The sequence below is a fragment of the Lissotriton helveticus genome, chromosome 7 (genome assembly GCF_964261635.1).
Source record: "Lissotriton helveticus chromosome 7, aLisHel1.1, whole genome shotgun sequence".
Classification (NCBI taxonomy): domain Eukaryota; kingdom Metazoa; phylum Chordata; class Amphibia; order Caudata; family Salamandridae; genus Lissotriton; species Lissotriton helveticus.
The window spans coordinates 762,003,983-762,026,108 of NC_136068.1; the positions used below are offsets into that span (position 1 = coordinate 762,003,983).

At 47.1% G+C, this 22,126-nt stretch overlaps 1 long non-coding RNA gene across 1 annotated transcript in view; it reads left to right on the plus strand.

Moving 5' to 3' along the window:
* Positions 1 to 22,126, plus strand: part of LOC144767034 (uncharacterized) — a 908,861-nt gene that overhangs the window by 18,159 nt on the left and 868,576 nt on the right. The gene's annotated exons all lie outside the window — the stretch shown is intronic.

Below are 22,126 nucleotides of genomic sequence, written 5' to 3' on the forward strand. Positions count from 1 at the left end.
AACACGGTGACAAACCCGGGAGACTGCTGGCCTGGCTGGTCAGGCAGGAGACCCGCACGGAACCAGTGTCCGCCATCCGAGCGGCTGAGGGAGAGATGGTGTACACCCAAAACAGGATACACCAAGCGTTCGTGGGGCACTACCAGGCCCTATACAAATCGCAACTGAGGGTCTCCGCGGCCTACATTGCGGATTACCTTGTGGACGTCCCCCTGCCTTCCCTCACAGACGCACAACAAGATGCTCTGGGGGCACCATTCACCCCGGAAGAAATGCGCGCAGCCATTTTCGCACTGTCCAATGGCAAGTCCCCTGGCCCGGATGGCCTACCCGCCGAATTCTTTAAGGCATGTTCGGACACGCTGGTCCCGGAGATGCTCAAACTGTACAACAATGCACTTGAGGACTCAACGCTCCCAGACTCGCTCAATGAGGCAAACCTGGTCTCACTGCTGAAACCAGGCAGGGATGGCACGTGCATGGGGTCCTACAGGCCGTTAGCCATGCTGAACACCGACTATAAAATCTTCACCTCTCTCTTGGCACGACGCTTGGCCCTGGAGGTCCAGACCCTGGTGCATGAGGATCAGAATGGCTTCATGCCGGCGAGGAGCACCTCCCGCAACCTGCGCCGCCTCTTCCGGGTTCAGGAAGCGGCCACGACGCATTGGCCGAGATCGGGGTGTCTAGTCTTGGACCTGGAGAAGGCCTTTGACTCTGTGGAGTGGCCGTATCTGGGGGCGGTGCTAGATAGATTCAGAGTAGGTGACGCCTTCGCAGACATGGTCGGACTACTCTACCAGAGGCCCAGTGTCCGTGTGCGGACGGGCGGGCTGCTGTCGGAAAGGGTCAGGGTACGCAGAGGCACCCGACAGGGCTGCCCCCCGTCGCCCCTCCTTTTCTCTCTGGCCATTGAACCCCTGGCGGCTCTGTTGCGGGACAGGGGAGCGGAGTGGGGGATCCCGCTGGCTGATGGAGTGCACACGGTCTCGCTCTACGCGGACGATCTGCTGCTCTATGTGCGAGACCTTACCGCGGTGCCCGCCGAGCTGTCGGACATTTTCCGGACCTTCGAGGAGGTGTCGGGCCTCAGGGTCAACTGGACCAAGTCAGGAGTATACTCGTTCAGCCAAGACCTGGGGGAGTGCGATGTGCGCCTTGGAGGGGCTCGGCTCGCATGGTACCCAACCACGTTCAAATACCTCGGACTACACATCTACAGGGACCGGCAGGACATACTGGAGGGTAATCTGGTGCGTGCCATCTCCTCATTGCGGGCCCAGATGTCCTTCTGGAAGACTTTGCCTTTGAACGTGCCAAGCCGTATAGCGCTGTCCAAAATGATAGCGCTTCCCAGGCTACTCTACCACTTTGCGAATATCCCACTGTACGTCCCCTCACGGATCTTCCGTGACCTGGAACAAATGCTTCGCGGCTTGATCTGGAACAAGGGACGCCCACGCGTGGCTCTGGCTAAGCTATACTCCCCGACTGCGGAGGGAGGGCTGGCGGTTCCCAACATGGAACTATACTACCTGGCCGCACAGCTGCAGTGGGTGACGTACTGGCTTAGCGGCACACATCTTGATGACACGGCCACCGCAACCTACCAATGGACTCACCCACAGGTGTGCGCCCTGTTTCAACCTTTGACCAAGGGACCCCGCCCCCTACCCCTACACATGGCTGTGGCCCGCAAATGCTTTGTCCGTAGCCTGAAACTGACGCAGGATGTTCGGCCATATGCCCCTGCCCTCCCCTTGATGGGCACCCCCCGGAGAAGCGGGATGGTGACGCCACGCAACCTGGAACACTGGACCGCAGCCGGAGTGGAGACCATGGGCGACCTGTATGCAGATGGGGCCCTGCTTTCATTTGCGGAACTGTCGGAGGGCACGGGCCTGCCGGCAGGGCAATTTTTGCTCCACGCGTCGGTGATACGGGCATTTGCCGACTCCTGGGGGGACATCCAGGTAGAACCACCGATGCATTATCTAATGCAATACCTGCATGTCATGGGCAGAGGCTCACACATTACACACTGGTTGGCGCAGGTGCTTCTCATTCACACACAAAAACCCACGCAGCAGATCAGGGACAAATGGGCAGCCCACCGTGGGAGGGACTGGACTGATAAGGAGTGGAACCTGGTTCTGGCCAGCCCTGTGAATGTCCCCCGCAACTCCCGCTTCCGCATCATCCAGTTGTACATATTGCACCAGGCGTACTTAACACCAGATAGAATCAATAAATACTTTGCGATCAACACTGCCGCTTGTCCCAGATGCGACCTGCTGGGCGCGGACATCCTACATATGCTCTGGCACTGCCCATCTCTGACCACGTACTGGGGGGAAGTGACATCACTCCTAACTCACAGCACAGGCCCGGGGTTACCTGACACGTGGGAGGCATGCGTTCTCGGGTTGTATAAAAGGACCAAACTGAACAAAACGCAGGCCCGGTTCTGGGACCTGGGCCTCATCACGGCCAAGCGACTGCTCACTAGGCACTGGAAGAGACGGGAACCACCTGCCCCAGCACACTGGTTTGCGTCCTTCACTAACTGGGCCAGAGCAGAGGGTACGGCACTACGCCGGGAGGAGATAGCGGGTTTGAGGCAGTTCCCGATCGCACAGCTCTGGGACGACATCCTGGGGGCCCTGCAGGGGGAGGGAGCGGTCAGAGGGCTCAAGTAGAGAAAGAGGTGCTACACAAACGCCGCGGGGCGACGGATCCATAGGCGGCGCCACGCATCGCGTCCCCTCCCCCACCCCCCCCCCAGACATGGACACCGACACTCAAGCGAGCAAGCCACAGACACGATCGGCCACCCATCCGAGGACTCTCACGCAGACGCCGCCACCCAATTTGCCCCCAGCTCCAAGCCATTGAAGCCGCTCCCGCGAGTGCACTCCACCCCCCCCCACCCTTCTCCCCTTATATGTTCATATGTTTATAGTATCGGACTCCTGATTCCCAACTGTAGCCTCAACACCCTTCCGCGTCACGGTGGAAGGACGCCACTAGCCGCGCCCCCGACAGCAAGTACAGGCGCGGGCGTAGTTTGCCACATCGACAGTTGGGCTACCCCACTTGTCTGCCACATACGCCGCTAGCCAGGCCGACGTCCGGCGAGGCGCCACGGCCCACAGGAGCTGTCCCCCATCAAGTCCGCGATTATTTTTTGCGCATGCGCACCACTGACCCCCCCAACACACCGTAGCATCATCAATATACACTGTACTGTCTGGAGGGGTCTTCTCTTGGCACCATGCAAGCAGGACAGACACGACGCGGCGCAGCCGCGAAAGGAAACGATGGGACACGCCGATACGAACTGTACTGTTTTCATTTGCTGAATTCATGGTTTAATTTTAGAAAAATTGTAAAATAAGACGTCATTTATGGACCGGTTTACTTGCTGAACGATTGTGATGTGAACGCAATGCCTGGAGTCTAGAATGCCAGAGACGGGTGGGGCGTAGTAGCATACCCTCCCCTGCAGCCCTTTACCCTTACGATTTACCGCTTTCTTGCAGCCGGCCCGCAGGGTTGTAGGCTTTGCTATATGTACTGCACTTTTGAACACTAATAAACGTCTTACAAAAAAAAATAAAAAAAATGAAGTGCTCTTTTTAAGTCAGTTAGGGCTTTACGACAGGTTGAATCAAACCAGCCTGTGGTATCCGATTTTCTGGATTTTTGATTACGAGTCAGTTCAGCCCGTATGGTTCTAATAATTTCCAAGAAGCTAGCTATAATCAACTTAGGTGAGGAGTCTAGTGCTAAGCAGTTGTTCATCCATGGGAGGGCTCTAGAAACCACTTTACTGGTAATGGCTACTGGGTCGATTTTTGACCATTTTACAGAAAAACCATTTACTTTGTCCATGGACTCCGTTTGTTGGTTCAAAAACTAGTCCTGATTTGATGGGGTAAAGCCTTTTTAATTAACAGGCTAACACTATTAGGAAAGTGGTCGCTACTGATATCTGAGCCTGTTTCAAAGGTTTTCAGTTGTCCCTTTATTATCTGGGAGCATAGAATGTAATCGATAACACTTGATAGACCCCTTCCATGAAAGGTTGGCAAAAAATTGACAGGTGGGACCACAATGTTATTCGCATATTCCAGCTCTAATGAAAATAGACACTCATTTAGGCAATTACCTAACTTCGTATGTGTAAAGTATGTCAAGGAGCATCCATTTTCATCCTGGAGACCACAGATAACTTTCTTATGGTTGCTACATAGTGAAGCATTAAAATCCCCCCCCAAATCACATAGGAAGTAATAGGCATATGTTTGTTCCGCTGTTCAATTAGGAAAGAAGTAATTTCAGATAACATTTTTACACATTCAGTTAACTGGAGGTTGTTATAAAAATTAACCAAAAAGTACACCATACATTTGTAGAAAGAAACCTTTAAAATTTGAAAATTTTCCCCAGACAGAAGAACAATTATGTCCATAGAAGGTAAATTGTTTGCGATGTAAACTGTGAGACCTCCCTTAGGTCTTCCAAGAGTTTTGAAGCTAGCTGGGACATGGTATGTTTTATAGCCTAAAATGTGTAAAGGCTCGATGGCCAAAGTTTCCTGCAGGCATATTATTTGGTGAACACTAACTGTGTCTAACAATGGTTTGTGATTTATCTTGGAGCGGAGCCCGGCAACGTTCCAAAATAAAACGGAAAGGGACCAAGTATAATTTCTCGGGTCGCTAGTTTCAAGAAAAAGTTTGGGAGCTGATGGACCTGACAGTGGATAAATATCTGACTCCGGGACGATACAAATGTGATATAGAGGATACATCGAAAATAACAGTATTCTCATGGGGTAAGCCTGCTTCTGCAAACGTTACGGGAGCTACCTTCCCCACGTTACCAGGTGTCTCACCTATTTCGTTTATAGCAACTAGGGGCTCTGGTACATCAAAGGTTATTTTTGAGGGAGAATTAGATGTTTTTGGTAATGGTTCCATCATCTTATCAAAGCTTTCGTTTAAAAAGGAGGATCTCAAAAAGCTTGAGGATGGTTGTAGGGGTTGTAGGGGTTTAGGCCCCAGAAGCATTGGACCCCTAGTTCCCTGACCAGTACGCGATGGTGGTCAATCGACCATTTCTAGACAATTACATCTGTTTGCGACTAGTATGCCTCTCCAGCCTACAGAAGGGGCGACTTCTCTACCACCATAACCTGACCAGTCGACCCAGTCCCTTCTCCTGTCCCAATTTCCTACTTGGGTCCAGTTCCATTCTGGGCCTTCGTTATAGCGGGGTGTTGGGGGGTAGAAGTAAGAGAGTCTTTTTGTATCCATCCCATCATTAGTTGCTGGCATACCCCAGGAGCAAATGTGCTCAACTGTACGTGGGTCATCAAAATTGCCTATAACACAGTCTCCCGGGATTCTTTTCGGCTCCGTACCTAACCATGGGACCCTGCGGACCATTGAAATCCGGTTGGCAGAGTACGGTGGTGAAGGTCTGTTGGTAAATAGCCAGTGCAATACCTTGTTTTTTAAAGACCAGCCTGGTTCCTCCACATTAGTACTCAGCTCGGGAACCCCTGTCAAGATCACCACATAGGGGCTTGCTTCTGGTGGTAAGTGTACTGGATGCCCACCCCTCCCCATGGACCTGTTGTTAGTGGTTTGTGCTTCTGATGGCTTAACTTGTTTGGGCTTCGGGGTAATAGCGGGGGCTGGCGTTTTTGCTATCACAGGGACCTTCTTCCCCCCTACTGGAGGGGGCTTAGGTTTTACAGTTGTCGCTTCAGTAGCGACTTTTGTGACTTGTGCCCCCGCCTTGGGGGTTTTATTAATCACTTTTTGCCCCCCTGATTGTACCAGTCCTGTCCCCTTGGGGATGTTTGAAGTTGTATTCAAAGCTGCTGTCTGCTTTTCGATCTTTATGAGGGACAATTCAATAGGTTGCAGATAGGTTTTAACTAGTTCCCCTAATCTAATTAGTAGTTGATTATTTATCCCGCAGACTTTGCATACTCCACCCATGTTACTGTTTACACTGATGTTCTCTGAATTCAGGGAGAGGTTAATAATTTCTGTTGGTGTGGTGGTTAGCTCTCCCTGTTTTAGGCTAACTTGTCCGGCGGCCTGAGTAGTGGGTAAATCTAGGTGGTGGATATGTTTCTTGAGGTGTTTCGCTTTGAGCGATTTCTTTTGATTCTTATGTTTGGGTATAGCACCCTCCTTCAATCCCCTATTTGGGGCTATCTTGGGGTCTTCCAGGTTCGGGCTCGCAAAAAGAACTGGGCTTTTTTCTAACGTCATGGATGATTGCGAGTCCGAGAACTCTAAGGAAGCCGACAGATCAACCCTACTTGGCAGAGTGTGTGTGTCTACGTGTACTTCCAATAGGGGCCCATTTTCCCGTAGGAGCGTGGGTGTCTTGGCTGCAGCTACGGAACCCAAGGAGGACCGTTTGGCCGTGGCTAAATCCTGCGATACCCTTCGTTCAAGTAGGATTATGCCTGGTCGATGGCCTCATTTGCCCTAGTTATGTATTGGTCAATAGGGCCAGTTATATGTGCTTCACCCTGTGCGGTTTTACTCCTACTGCCTCTAGTAGTCATAGTATTTAACAATTATCAGGGACAAGACAATAGAAGAAGAAGATGGGAAGACATAGAAATCCAGTAAGGATGAGAAGATATAAGTCGCAAGGCAGACGAAAATAGGGTTGCCCAGACCAGTCTTACCCGGTCTTTAACGGGCTTAAACGGGCCCGTCCTTGGCCTGGGCTTCGCCCGGCGTCCCGCGACACGAGGAATAGTGTGTGATTTTAATGCGCCGCCTGGCGCGATATCCTGTTATGCGACTTCCGGTCGCAGGGGCTCTTGGGAGTTGTAGTTTGAAGGCCCCCTCGCTCTCCCCCACTCGGCGGCAGCAATGAAGGTGTTGAAGGTGCTGCAGCGGAGGGAGAGCGGAAACAGTAGCAGTAACAGCAGTTCCCGCCTGGTGAGACTGATTATCCCTGCTCCCTGCTCGTATCAGGTCTCACGGTCGATCAGTTAAAAAATGGTGCAAATGAACAAGAAAGCCTTAAATACTCGGCCAGCAGCGTTAGGGTTAACAAAACCGGGTGATCCGAGTTTGCCTGCAGAATCCATTGCCCCCGAGGAGCCACGAACTTCACCTCAGCCTCTGCTCTCACCTGTTTAATACAAAGTGTGGTGCTTAGTGTTTATTTTTAGAAAATTGATAACACAAAGATATAAATACTGAGAGTCAATACAATTACAAATGTTGTGTGAAGGGAAAAAGGACATGAGGTATATCTGTACATTACTTTTTTAATCCCTAATTAAGCTTTGCTTGAGAGCATAACCAAAGTCAAAAGGAGGGCGAAACAATGGGCAATGAAATCCCTTTCTACTGATCCAGAATTTTAAAGCCTCTTTATGTGACGTCATGGAAGCCTTCTGTTTTTCTAGAAGTGGGCATTACAGTGGTAGATAAGGGTCAATTTACGGATCCTCAATAGCCTCATGGTACAGAAGAAGTAATTTATGGTGTAGCACATGGGTTTGAACCTGGACCTATTCTTGAGTCACAATCCAATGATTCTTTTTAGCAGCATGACAGCGTAGAGGGGAGAAAATGTGTTATTATTGTCAATCAAATAATTGAGAAATCCTTTGTATACCAAATAACCACAAACAACTCTGTAAGGTTAGTTAGGCAGTCTGTAAGATCCGGCCTGAAACAGCTACACTGGCTGCCTGTGGAGCAGCGTGTGGCGTTTAAAACAGGGTGCATTGTATTCAAATCTCTGCATGACTCTGGCCCTCTTTTCATCAGAGACATGTTTAAGAGATATACTCCCTCACGCAATCTCCGTTCTATTCATAAATCTCTTCTGACTGTTCCATCTTACAAGAGGAAGCGTCTTGGAGGCAGCTGCTTTGACCTTCTTGCAGCTGGTTTTTGGAACTCCCTTCCCCTCCATCTAAAACTGAATGACAACATCCTCAGTTTTAGACATTCCTTGAAAACCTGGCTTTTCACTCAGGCGCACTGTTGAGCTGCTCCCCCTCCCCTGTGACCCTGCGCTAGCTCCTTCCTACAGCGCCATGAAGCCCCCGGGCGTACGAGCGCTTACAAATACCTATTAACATTAACATTAACATTAATTTATCACAATGCCAAAATCAACTGAACATATAGACCCCTTAAAATGAGAGTACAGAAATACATCAAAATCAGCATGAAACCAAATCTGCATATCCAATGTAGATGCTATAGCATGATAAAGACAATTAGCTCAAGAAACAGGATGCAGAGTATCAGAAAGCATGAGTCCAAATTTCCCTGCATCAATTGTTGGTGAGTAAAAAGCATTCATCTATCCCTACTCTAACGCTAAGTGACATCCCTACTTCAGCATCTTTAGAAATGAAAGTTAAAAGGTGGCAGTCTATAGAATCTCCCCAAGAAGTCTCTCCACAGTTAATGGGACATGTAGCATAAAGCTACCGAGACATGGCTCGTTCTGAGATTCTCTCTCTCTGAAGGCAGAAGAAGTGGGCACTTTCCCTGCTCTTAACATCCCAATATCTCAGGTCACGTCATCTGCTCTGATTGCAATCTTAAAGGTAGTTTTCCATGGGATAACGGTGTTCTTGTTTTGCAATGAGTTGCCTTTGGTTCCCAGGCATTCTCCTGTGTGAAGCACAACAGCCGTCCTTTACCGACTCAAGTTTACAATGTAACTTCTTCTCTCCTTGCCTGACTAATAAAACAAAGTCATTATTCTAGTTAACAAGGGCTCTTCTTTCACATGCAACACAAACGCAAGAATGGACAAATTCTACAGCACACGTGAAATTCAGTCATTAATTTTAAAGCGAGAGTTTCCAGGGAAATGCATTTCAGGCCTACAAGATTCAGCTAATATAAGAAACCAGCAAATTAACTTTACAAATTTGCATTAGGAAATAAGGCCCATTCAATTAATACATTTACCTACATGTAAAATGACACGATTAATTAACAATTTGGGTACATGAATAAATGTCAATATCACAACACGAGCTCTACATGTTAATGTTTTCTGTTCATTACATTCAAATTCTACTTGAATTCTCCATGTTACTTTTCAGTGACCTAAGCACACCACATTTCGAGTTAATAAAATTAAAAATTCTAACACTACACGTTAATATGACAAAGGTTTATATGCAGGTGCTCTCTACATGTGTGATTATAATGCTCTCCCACAAATAAAATGTGATTTCCGCTACATCAGGTTCAAACAATCATTGGTTGTAGAAGAAGCAGTGCAGTAATGCAGGGTGTAGTACATGGTCTCTCATGGACATTGGGCGAGGATAAAGCAGGGTGCAGCTCACAGGTTCATATGATCCACTGGAATCACTGACAGAATATCGAAGGTCAGAATATCGACCTACAGAAATATCGACGCAAAAATATCGAAGTCAAGAATATCAACATCCTATTTAAATTATGGTAAGTACAAAAATATTGGGGGGAAAAATATCGATGTCAAAAATATCGTTAAAAATATTGTTTTTTATTTAATTAAAAAAATAATGTAAAATAAAGTAAAAAATACTTATAATTTAAATGAACATAGTTAAAAATATTTGAAAATGTTTAAAAATTATAAGTAATATATATGTAATGTAAAAATGAATTGAACACATACATATAATACATATACTTACTAATAATTTTTAATAATTATTTCAATAACATATTTTTAACTATATACATTTAAAATACATCTATACACATAAAACCATAATATTAATAAAAAATAAATAAATATATATGTAACAAATTAATAAAATACAAATAATTTTTTATCTTTTTAAAATGAATTAAATACTAGATTAAATAAAATAATTAAAAAAAATATTAGATAGTGGAGGTAATAAAATTACTATTCCAACTCCAAACAGTGCAACAGTAGGGAAAATGTTGGATAGCGTAGGGGTAAAAATTACTATTCCCACCCCAGTGAGTGCAACAGTAGGGAAAGTGTTGGATAGCGTAGGGGTAAAAATTACTATTCCCACTCCAGTGAGTGCAGCAGTAGGGAAAGTGTTGGATAGCGTAGGGGTAAAAATTATTATTCCTTCTCCAGGGAGTCCAACAGTAGGGAAAGTGTTGGATAGTGTAGGGGTAAAAATGACCAATTAATAATTAATTAACAATAAATGAATTAACAATACAATAAATACAAAATAATAGATTCATTATAATTAATATGATACAATAATCAATTAATCAAAATTGATTGCCAATTAATAATTAGTTAACAATAAATTAATTATCATTAACAATAAATACAAAAACATTAATTAATTTATTATAATTAAATTACTTCCCACCCTATTCGCCTATTCTCCTATAAAACCAAAACCCGCTCTGATACTAAAACGCAAAATGTACTTAAAAAATTACTACATTCTAAACATTTAATACATTTATTTATATATAATAAAAATACATTATAAAACATGTTAAACATACATATAAAATACATAACACTAATATAAATATTGATATTATTAACAACTATACTTTTGCTAACGATATTACTTACTTCGATATTACTTACTTCGATATTTTAAAAAACCAATATTACTTACCGTAAGGTCGATATTCTGGTCACCGATATTCTTGACATCGATATTCTGTCACTACAATATTAAATCCTCGATATTAGTGTAGGTCGATATAAAAAAATTGATATTTTGACTACACACCGATCAACTGAGATACAAAAGTATGACAGATGTAGGGTGCAGCTGCAAGCCTTACGAGTGCAGAAGTGTGGCAAATACAGGGTGCAGACCTGTCGACCTCACATGTTCACTGTTCTCACAAGTTGCAGCAGACTTCACACAGCTATCGGTTGCAGGAGACATTCTCGGACAACCTCAAAGTGTGAGGCACACAGGCATTGGGGTCACCTATGAGCAGAGAATGCAGGTCGTGGTGGTCATGGGTTGCAGGCTGCCAGTCCGGGCAGGCTCAGCATCTCTGCTGTTCTTTGGTTCTCTCGGCAAGTTGCTGAACACTGAACTTGGACTCTGGTTGAAAAGGTAGCACTCCCAGGGCTTTCTACCAGCTGGGCCTGAAACCTACTGCATATTCTTCTTCCTTAGGGGGTATAGTTCTTACTCCTCGAAGGGGAACAGCAAAGATTTCTGCCTTTGGATCTCACCTTCCACCAAAGCGGTACAGCACTCCCTGAGTAGAAAGTGAACACAGGACATACAGGGGTTTAGCTTTTATCCAGTTCTGAGGCAGCTGGCCGACATTCAACTGGTCAGATAGAATCAAAGTTAGTCCCAACAGCAAGGGCACATATAGAGAGAAGGCAGGCACTGCCATTAGTCATTGAGCACCCTACAGCCATAGGGCCAGAGGGGCGGAAACAAGAGCACTACACCTCACATGCTCCCAAGCACTCACATGCACAACACACATGCAATCAAGGAGGATGATGTGGCCAGTCATAAATGGTACACAGATTTACCAGGAAAAGCCAGTAGGCGGTGTCTCCACTGGGGTACAGGTAAAACTGCTTGTAACTCACTACTATAATCATTCAAATAAATAAAAAAAACAGTCACGAACAGTTAGCAGCGTCATGGCTTGTCAGGGAGCAATAGCTAGTCTTGTTGAAAGGAGTGCCACATTGGGTGAACCCTCCTCACTCTGCATGAGCAATAGACTATAATGATGCAGAGCAATTGACAGAAACCTTTTTCCATGGACTCATGCAAAAGATAACATCCAGGGAAATATTTTATAGCGATTTGTGCAAGGTTAGTGTTGCAGAAGTGATGCAGACTGGGACAAACTGTTGGTTTGGGATTTACTTTCCAATGCAAAAGTGTATTTGCAATGGAAATTAGTCCTAAAGTAATGCTAAAGTAGCACTAGCTCTGCTTTGCGTTAAAGGGGCATCCCATGGGTGGTACATGGATGTTCCTATGCAACCATCCATGTAAAGCTCTGTCTATTAACATTTGTAGACAATGTTTTGCTCACAAAAAAATAATGCCTCTTTGACGCTTTCATTAATATGGAGAATTGTTTTTATTTCTTCAAATCTTTCCAACTTTGCATGTATACTGCTCTGTACAACACCCCAGTGGAGACGTGTAATTTGGATGAGTAGTAGGGCTGGTACATACATACACACTCACAAGCACACACATACTCACGCCCACCTGTCCTCAAGCGCACAGTTACACCCATTGATTTACAAGTGCACATACCTACCCGGCATCATTGATAGGCAGTCATCACTGGGCACTTCAGGGCTTAAACCTGAAGCACTAATGACTGACTCTGTGTCATTGATGCTCCCCGTTATCAGGAGGAAGAGGATCGTCGCAGGGCTTTGCCCAGGGCCGGACTGACTGTAGCGGGCACCAGGCATTTCCCCAGTGGGTCCCCAGGGTGGGGTTGGTTTTGTACATTTGGGGGCTGTTTTTGTTACCGGGCCAGTTTAGCAGCATAGATGCAATATCGGCACCTTGTAACAAAAGCAGCTGCAGTATTTACCATGCAGCCGTATCCACCCACCATGGCCGATCGGACTCAATTGCCAGGGCCAGTTACGTTCTCAGTCCGGCCCTGGCTTTGCCAGTCCAATTATGTCACTGCCGTCAGGGCAGTGTATCGTCAGCCTAGCACAACTTGGCTCAGGCTAACATCAACTTTGGTTGCTCTGCTGCTTTGTGTGAAAAGTTGGTAACTCTGCCACCCCAGACAGCAGCAGCCCGTGCTTAAGGGTGGAGGCGACCCGCCCCACACCTTTTTTGCAGACATGAAGAGTGTCTGTTAGGCTGAACAAAGGCTAGCCTGACAGACATTTTTTATGTTTGCGTCAGGCACCCAGGCGCTAAACTTGCTAAATGCATAGGCGCCTGGCTGTCTGAACTGACTTTGCAACAAAGGCTTGGAGGTCCTTCCCCTCTTGACAAGGAGGCACGTTACAGATAGACTCGAGCCTGGGCACCTCAGTTTTAAACCCTGAAGTTCCCCAAGTTGCGTGTCAATCATTGACACCTTGTGTATATGCTTGTGAATGGTAGTGGTTTGTGTGCACACTTCTGAATGCATTTGTTTGAGTGAGTGTGCATGTAGATGGGTAAGTGTACATGTGTGCGTGTATGGCTCGACCACCCCCCTGCCTGCTCGAATTGCCGTCCACCACTGGCCCCAGAGTTTACCAGAGGGATTAAGTGAAGTACAGCCTGGCAAACGTACACTGTGAGTCAGGGGCTTCAGAGTAGGGTGACCAACCGTCCGTAAATTTCACGGACAGACCGTAATTTCGGCCATCTGTCCGTTGTCCGTGAAGGAATCTTTAACGGACGCCATTTGTCCGTAGTTTTAACCGGGCACCGTTCGCACCACCCTAAAGCTGGCACAGCTTGCACCCACCTCCCTTCTTGACTCCGATGCTGTTGAGGTCGGGTGTAACAGACTCTGATGCAGTACCAAAGCTCAGATACCCAGCAGCATTGGAATATTACCTTCACATAACAGACTTTATTGTTACTCAATTATTTTCAAATGGACCAACCTTCGGGAAGATGGAGGCTAGAGACGACTTTTCCATGATTCGAACTCCTAAGCTGCCAAAACCACTTTGAACAGGTGATAAACATTCAATACATTAAGCTGTGCCTCCGACTTTAAACTTTAAAAGCTTCTATACATCCCTTTCAGATAAACCCCTTGGACTTGTTTATCTTTAAAACGTACCAGCATGTCCTCCTCCTACTATAGTGTGGCCCTTCACCCTACCAGACAGGCCTGCTTTGCAGAATAGGATAAGTAATATTTTAATGTGTTTGTGTTTTCTTGGAGGCACACAGTAGCTTAAACAAAGAACCAGTCTCTTTGATTTAAGCTGCAACTAGCTCTCCTGTGGGGCATAAAAAATGAGTATTACACCGACTCAGCACGTGGTTCTCTTCACAGAGCAGAGCTTAATTACTGTCACTAAATTGTAAGCAAACCTCGGTTCTTCAAACATGCAGCCTATAATGTAATAAAATAAAGAAATGGCACAATCCCACCCACACTGATTAACAAAGTATGGAGGAAAATCAGTTCAATCGGTTCTCTTGGAGTATCTCCTTTAAGTACTGTACATCACAGTGGGGTATGACAAAACAAACATTTTGGAAAGAGAGCCTGTCTTCTCGAGTCTTGTCCAGGAGGGGGTGAGGAGCCCTACCCCACCCTGGAAGAGACCAAGATGATACTAGAATACTGCATGCCCACCCCTGTGCCCACCCTGGGTTGTTCCTGTGCCTGACATGTGGTGGATCCTGTCTCCCCCGTGATGGCTCCTGCCCCCCCACCCCCTCCCCCAGCGATGGCTCCTGTCCCCCCATGTGGTGGCTCCTGTCCCCCCGCCTGTGATGGCTCCCGAGTGAGTGAAAGGGAGGGTAGATGGACAAAAAAGAGTGAAGGAGTGAAAGGATAGATGGATGAGAGAAAGGATGGATGAGTGATAGGGTCAATGGATGGATTCATGAGTGGATGAGTAGATGGATGGGTGGGTGGATGAATGGAAGGAAGGATGGCAAAGTGAAAGGGTCGATGGAGAGAGAAAGGGAGGATGGCTGGATGACTGAAAGAGTGAATGGGTGGAAGGATGAGTGACTGGGTGGATGGATGAGTAAGTGAAAGGGTGGCTGGATGGGTGAATAGGTAAATGACTGGGTGAATGAGTGAATGGATGGATGGGTAGAAGAGTGGATGGATGAGTGTACAGATGGATAGGGTGAACGGGTGGATGGATGGATAATGGATGGATGAGTGAAAGGGTCGGATGGAGGGATGGATGAGTGAAATGTTAGATGGAAGGATACATGATGGATAGGCTTGCAAATGGTTGAATATGTTTGTATATGGATGTGCTTATTTATATACTATTGTGAGACCTCCTCTGATGTGTCTGTAAACTTACCTTTTGTCCTAAATTTGGCCTCCTGTCCTGAATTTGTGTTTTGAATTTTGACCCTTTGTCCTGAATTTTTGCACTCACCGTCCTGAATTTGCACCAATGCCAGTTGGTCACCCTACTTCAGAGTTCAGTATCTCTAATCCCTGTCATACGAGAGTTTCAATACAGTTTCCAAACATTTTTTAACAACAGTCCTTAGGTCGAACAGTAACAAAACACTGCCATCTTGCGACCTTAGTGAAAAGAGCATCATGTTCAATGATTATCACTCACTGCTATTTTCACGTACGCACCAAAATATCAATATGAGACGTGGCACATACTAATGTACAGAGACAGTAAAGTCTCCAAACACTCTAGAGGCATCAACAAGGAGATGAACAAGTTTAGTAGGACAAACACAAAGCAGCAATAAATCAATACACACTGGATGAGTCAGGACGTTTGGGCTTGGATGCTCTTATTACACAATTCAAAGCACATATGATATGTTAGTTGCATTGTAAAACATGCACATTTGAACACAAGTGAGTAGAGCTTTCGCGCTTTCAATTTAAATGTAATTTTCTGTGTTTTCCAATGGCCAACAAGAAAAGAGCTTCTCTCTGTAATACAAAGGGAAATGCGTTTCCTAGTTAAAACTAAAGCTTTCATCTGGCCCCGTATCATGAGGGTAACTTGTGGTCAATTGGTATTTGTAGTATTTCATAAAAGCGTTCTGCACACAGAGGATATTAGGGCCACATTATTATTATAAAAATACAAATGTAAATGCAAGGCTCAGAGTCCTAAGAAGACCTCTTGGGAACGTGCTCTTAACATTGAACACTTAGGGGCATATTTACAATGTCTGGCGCATCCCTGCAAATCAGCAGGGATGCGCCAGAACAGATGCGACACGCAAGTCTCCCCTTGTGCCACCACGGATGCATCGCATTTACAATGCGACGCACCGTGGCGCAAGGATAGGCAGATGCGTGTCGCATCTTGTGGCACAAGGGCGGCGCATTGCTGGAGTCACGTCACAAGCGCGACGCAACTCCAGCAATGGACAGGGGCCGCCCATACCTAACATGGTGCGCCACTCCTTATGCCTGCTTCAAGCAGGCGTAAGGTTTTGTCGCAGCAGCCTCGGAAAAGTGACTCAGTGAAATCTTGTAGATTTCACTGCATCACTTTTACGAGGCGTTCCTGCGACGGAACGCCCACCCTGCGACGGAACACCCACATGAAACCTAACACAGGTTTAATGTGGCGCAGGGCTTTACAATGTGAATCATCTCCCTAGATGCGTCACGTTGTAAATAAGGTGCAACGTGGCGCATGGTTTACGCCACTGCTACGTCATAGAAGTGATGCAACGGCGCCGTAAATGTGTCGCAAGGGGCTTGTAAATCTGCCCGTTGCATGCACTCTTCGTATTGAGAAGTTACAACAAAAGAAGGGCGCAAAAATATCTCACAGACACTTTCTCCGTGAACTGCAAAATCAAGTTTTGCCTCATCGGGATGGGAAACTTTACATCATTAGACCTGCTTCTACCTTGGCCAACTCGTGTACCCCCACACCCCCCTCGCCCCTTCAGTTAGTATTGTCTCCGTGGACAATTTCAGGAGTGCTTATCCTGCCTTCTCTGCTCCTGACCAGCATTAATCGATGATCGCAGAAAATGTCTCTGTCATTCTCTGATTAAACAAGGGACTCAAACAAATCACGCAGTGGTTGATTTTCTCCTGAATGGCTCTTATCTGCAAGTGATCTCTGGACTGGTCAAATTCTTGAACCAAGTAGACAAAATGTCAAGAGCCTCAATCCCTCCATTAACGTCTGTTGGACTGTAAGCTGCAATGTACAACATTTTTTACAACACATTTTTTCGGTTGCATAGCTTTAGCCCTGTCAGCTGCATGCTATAATCACTCTATCTCTTGTTCATCTATTCCTCGCCCGGCCCAAACCTCTAATTTTCTACCTCAGTGGACTCTCTTTTTTTTACCAACCACAATTTTATAAATTCTTTTAAACAGGTTTCTTCTATTCTGCTGGCCCTAAATAGCAGAAATTAAGTACTGCCAAACTGGATCTTTCACTCAGGCTGCCCCGTGTCTTAAGCTACAGCACACCCCCTTCGAAAACGTCCCCTGCTTACATTGCACATCTTTTCTTTTATCCTTCTACGTTAAAACCGGGTCTCACATGTAGATTGGGCTCAGAATGCACAATGTGCACTTTTATAGACCTTTTAGGCGCATCTGGGCTACTGCACATCCCCTTGTCAATTTCCGCTGCGTCCTCTGCACAGCTCCCTTTTTTAACTCTTCTGGCAAAAACTGGACCTTGTACATTTGACAGGGCTCAGAACGCATTTTATGCACTTATAGGGGCATATTCTCAAGGACTTATCACTGAGTTAACTGCACTTTATCACAGCCAAAGTGGTGATAAATTTATTGCAGCATTCATAAGCTGGTGTTAACAGCCCATATCACCAGTTTACCTGCCATAGCAGCCACAAAAAACATGGCCACAGATGACCCCAGCAACTTTCGATAATGAGATGTAGAGTAGGCGTTCCCGTGCATAAAGCCGCAACAACACCACTCCGCAACATTCTCTACGACCAGTCAGATAGGCAATAAGAACACAAAACATGCGATAAGGCTTGTTAGCAGCAGGACCCGCTCTGACCTGGAGCAAAGTCGGACGGCAGCCTGCACCAGACAAGGTAGCCCAGGCCAGAGCCACACCTGAAGGGCAACAGATGCCATGGAGCTACTGATCATGCAGCTCGGAGTTCAACCCCGCTGCCCCCCGCCACTCCCCGGACCACAGAGGCAGTGCAGACACAGACCGCGGACCTTCGGAAAACTCACCATTCTCACAGACTACAAACCAGAGTATGTCATTGCCCACTACAGGCTCAAAAGGACAACCATCCTCCGAATCCTGAACATCATAGCCCACAGGCTGACGGTACCCACACAGCGGACAACCAACATCCTTCCGCAGACAAAGCTGCTGGCAGTGCTGCATCTGTTGGCCTCTGGTACCTTCCAACCAACAACTGCCAGAGTCGGAGGAGTCTCACAGCCAGCCCTATCAAAGTTCCTCACACTTGTCCTGGATGCCATTCTCAGCCTGGTACCCCAGTACCTATACTTCCACACACTGCTCAGGAACAGCTGGAGACCAAGCAAGGCTTCTACACCATAGCTGGCTTCCTGCATGTGTTGGGGCAATTGACTGCACATATGTCCTACTTGTGCCCCCTGCCGACACTGCACACAATTGTTTTTTTTAAACCATTTATTGCATACTGTACACTTACACACCACTTTGTGCCTACAACCCTGGGGCTGGCAGCGTTATCCCTTGGTTACAATACACAGCTGTTAAGCCAACAACCCATGGGTCAGGCAGCGATCAATAATCAAGGAATAAAAGACTTCAGATATGCAAAAAGAAATTCAAATGAAAACTACACAAACAATAACAAAACCCATGCAGCCTACGTCTCCCAGCAGTGTCCTGTGCACTTAAAAGCATTGAATTGTTGCCTATGTATCAGGTAGTACTATAAGGACTGCGTTTGTTGGATATAATATTTTCCGCTATACCCACATTCCCTGACTTCCCATGATATTGGATAAAGAGAAGAAACTACCAATAACTATCACAGCACTGTCCTTCAATAGGTCTCCCTCTGATGTACGTTGCCTAGGGTGGATTAACTAGTGGCCACCTGCGCAGCTTCTTCTGGGTGAGTGTGTATCGCGGTACCAGTGTCCGAGGTTTTGGAGACCAAATACGCCATATAGAGTCCCCAGAAGTTCTTCGATCTACTCCTGGGAGGGAGCAATTCGCTGAAGTTTTCCGTTTGCGTGCTACAATATAGCAGGTCCTGCGACCACTGCGTTATGGTGGGCAAGGGACCCTTCAACCAGCACATTGCAAGCTGCTGCTTCGCTATCAAAAGACCCACATCCACTAACCTCCGCACTGATTAGGGCAATGGTTTGGTATAAACCAGAAGGGTCAGGGTCGGTCTGCGGCCAATTCCATGTCTGCAATTTTCCCCAACTCCTGAAAAATAGATTCCCAATATGTATACACCCCGGGCACTGCCATGCCAAATGGATAAAGTCTACAGGTTGTGCTCTGCATCTGTCACAGGCCGACATCTCTTGTAACCCATACCTATGTAATCGCTCTGGTGTAAACTACACTCTATTGAAATACTTAAAGTGGATCAGCCTGTGTCTACCATGCAAGGAGACATGTTGGGTGTTAGTGCAACAATAAGCCCACATGTCATCATCTATGCTCCGCTGCAGATCACGTTGCCAGGCTAGTCGAGCTTTAGTGTACTTGTTGGATCTATGTGACATACCCAATTTATATATGTTAGTGACCATTTTACGGGGCGACTTGGCCTTTGTTATGTAAGTGAGTTCCGGCACTTCAGGGGGTTCTAGTAGGTCGTCTCCTAAGGTATCACACAAAGCTCTCTGCACTCTATAAAACTGGAACCACTGAAGCAAGCTGCCAGATGTCTCCGGGTTCTCCACCTCTTCCCAGGATTTAACAGCTCCATCTTGAAACAAATCCCCAGTCACTGAGATGTTAACTGATTTTAACGCCCGTATAACCCCTTTATCCTTGCACAGAGCCAACCAGCGTGCCCACTCAAGGGGCATGTCCGGCAAATATAGCAGCGCCCCAGCCTGCATTTGCAGTATAGTGTGCCATGCGTGCCTAGTGGAATTAAGCGAGTACAAAATCCCTGTTCTACCATCGACCGGCTCGAATATTGTGGATGGTAGGGGGAGAGGCTCAGCAAAAAGTGTTTCCATACGTAAAAACGGTATCTCAGGCGCTCCATATATCCAATGATAAGCTTTGGCAGCCTGTGCCGCTCTATAATACAAGTTTAAGTCTGGCGCACCCAGACCCCCCAAGTGATATGACAAGGTAAGCGTCCGCCAATTCACTCTCGCCTGTTTGCCCGCCCAGGCCAATTTGATTAGCAACGTGTTAACTCTCTGAAAAAAGGATAGGGGCAAAACAATTGGTATGTTCATGAAGAGGAACAGAAAATGAGGTAGGATCACCATCTTCATGACTGAGATTCTACCAAGTAGGCACAGTGGCAGTCTAATCCAAGTTTTAACATCATCCTCCAGTCTACTGACCGCAGTGCCACAGTTTTCTCTGAACACAATCTCCGAATCCGTGTGCAGATGGATACCAAGATATCGTATTGCGTCAGTAGTCCACTGTAGTGGGTAACCCGGTTCAAAGGGCCGCGAGCTGGGGTGATCAGAAAGATAATGCATTTGGGCCAGTTAACACATAGGCCAGACAGAGCACCAAAGTGCACCACCTCCCGGAGAACTGAGGAAAAATTGTCTTCCGGCTCTCGCACATATAATAGTGTGTCATCAGCGTACGTAGATACAATTATCCTATTGTTGGGAAAGCAGATACCCTTATGAGCATGATATTCTCTCAATGCGCAGGCGAACGGTTCTTCCACCGGAGCGTATTAAATAGGGGACAGCGGGCATCCCTGCCTTGTACCCCTGGACACCTTGATAGGATCAGTCACTAACTCCCCTACCTTGATATGCGCCGTGGGAGAATTGTAAAGGACCCCAATTCATTGTAAAAAGACTGTGCCCAGTCACATCCTAGTTAGGACCTGTCGCATGTAGGGCCATTCGATAGAGTCTAAGGCCTTCTCCATATCCAGGAAGACCACAACAGCCTTCGAGTCTGGATTGGTATGTTGGAAAGTGCCAAAGACCGTACGCAGGTTGTACGTGAGATTCCTATCCGGAATAAACCCTGCCTGCTCCGGGGCCACCAAGACTGATGCCAGTGGCGCAAGTCGGTTATCTAGTATCTTAGCAAACAACTTGGTGTCAACGTTGAGCAGGGAGAGCGGGCGATAGGACCCGCACTCATCAAGGGGCTTGCCTGGTTTTGGAATGATAACAATGACCGCCTCCCTCATTGACGGCGGCATCGAGCCCAATACACACATGTCGTCAAAAAGCTCAGAGAGGTACGGAAGCAGCAGATCGAGGAAACTTTTATAAAAACCCACCGTGAGGCCATCTGCCCCCGGGGCGCTTTTGGGTTTCATACCAGACAGTGCCAGCACTATTTCATCTTTTTCTATGGGTCGCATAAGAAACGCCCTGTGTGTGTTAGTGAGAAAGGGTGCTTTGTTTGGTGCGGCGAGGGTGTGTTGCTGCTTTATCGGACACCTACCGGCGGACTTCTTGCCTAAATACTATCCCACTTCTCGCGGGCGCCGCTCGTGCAGTCATCTGTGTGGGAGTGCTGTTTTGGACTATTCACATAGAGGCAGTACGGAACCTAGCCCAGAGACTACCCTACAGACGCCCAGTGGGACTGCGAGGACCAGCGTGCTGTGCGGCTGGGATCTGCCGCAGCTGGTCCTCTTCCCGCCCTTCCCTGCAGTTTAAAATCTCTGGCAGGACTTGTGTCTTCGGGTGCTTTGTTTGGTGCGGCGAGGGTGTGTTGCTGCTTTATCGGACACCTACCAGCGGACTTCTTGCCTGAATACTATCCCACTTCTCGCGGCCCCCGCTCCGCGGGCGCCGCTCGTGCAGTCATCTGTGTGGGAGTGATGTTTTGGACTATTCACATAGAGGCAGTACGGAACCTAGCCCAGAGACTACCCTACAGACACCCAGCGGGACTGCGAGGACCAGCGTGCTGTGCGGCTGGAATCTGCCGCAGCTGGTCCTCTTCCCGTCCTTCCCTGCAGTTTAAAATCTCTGGCAGGACTTGTGTCTTCGGGTGCTTTGTTTGGTGCGGCGAAGGTGTGTTGCTGCTTTATCGGACACCTACCGGCGGACTTCTTGCCCTAATACTATCCCACTTCTCGCGGCCCCCGCTCCGCGGGCGCCGCTCGTGCAGTCATCTGTGTGGGAGTGCTGTTTTGGACTATTCACATAGAGGCAGTACGGAACCTAGCCCAGAGACTACCCTACAGACGCCTAGCGGGACTGCGAGGACCAGCGTGCTGTGCGGCTGGGATCTGCCTCAGCTGGTCCTCTTCCCGACCCTCCCTTCATCTACTATTTAGTCCTACGTTCAACCG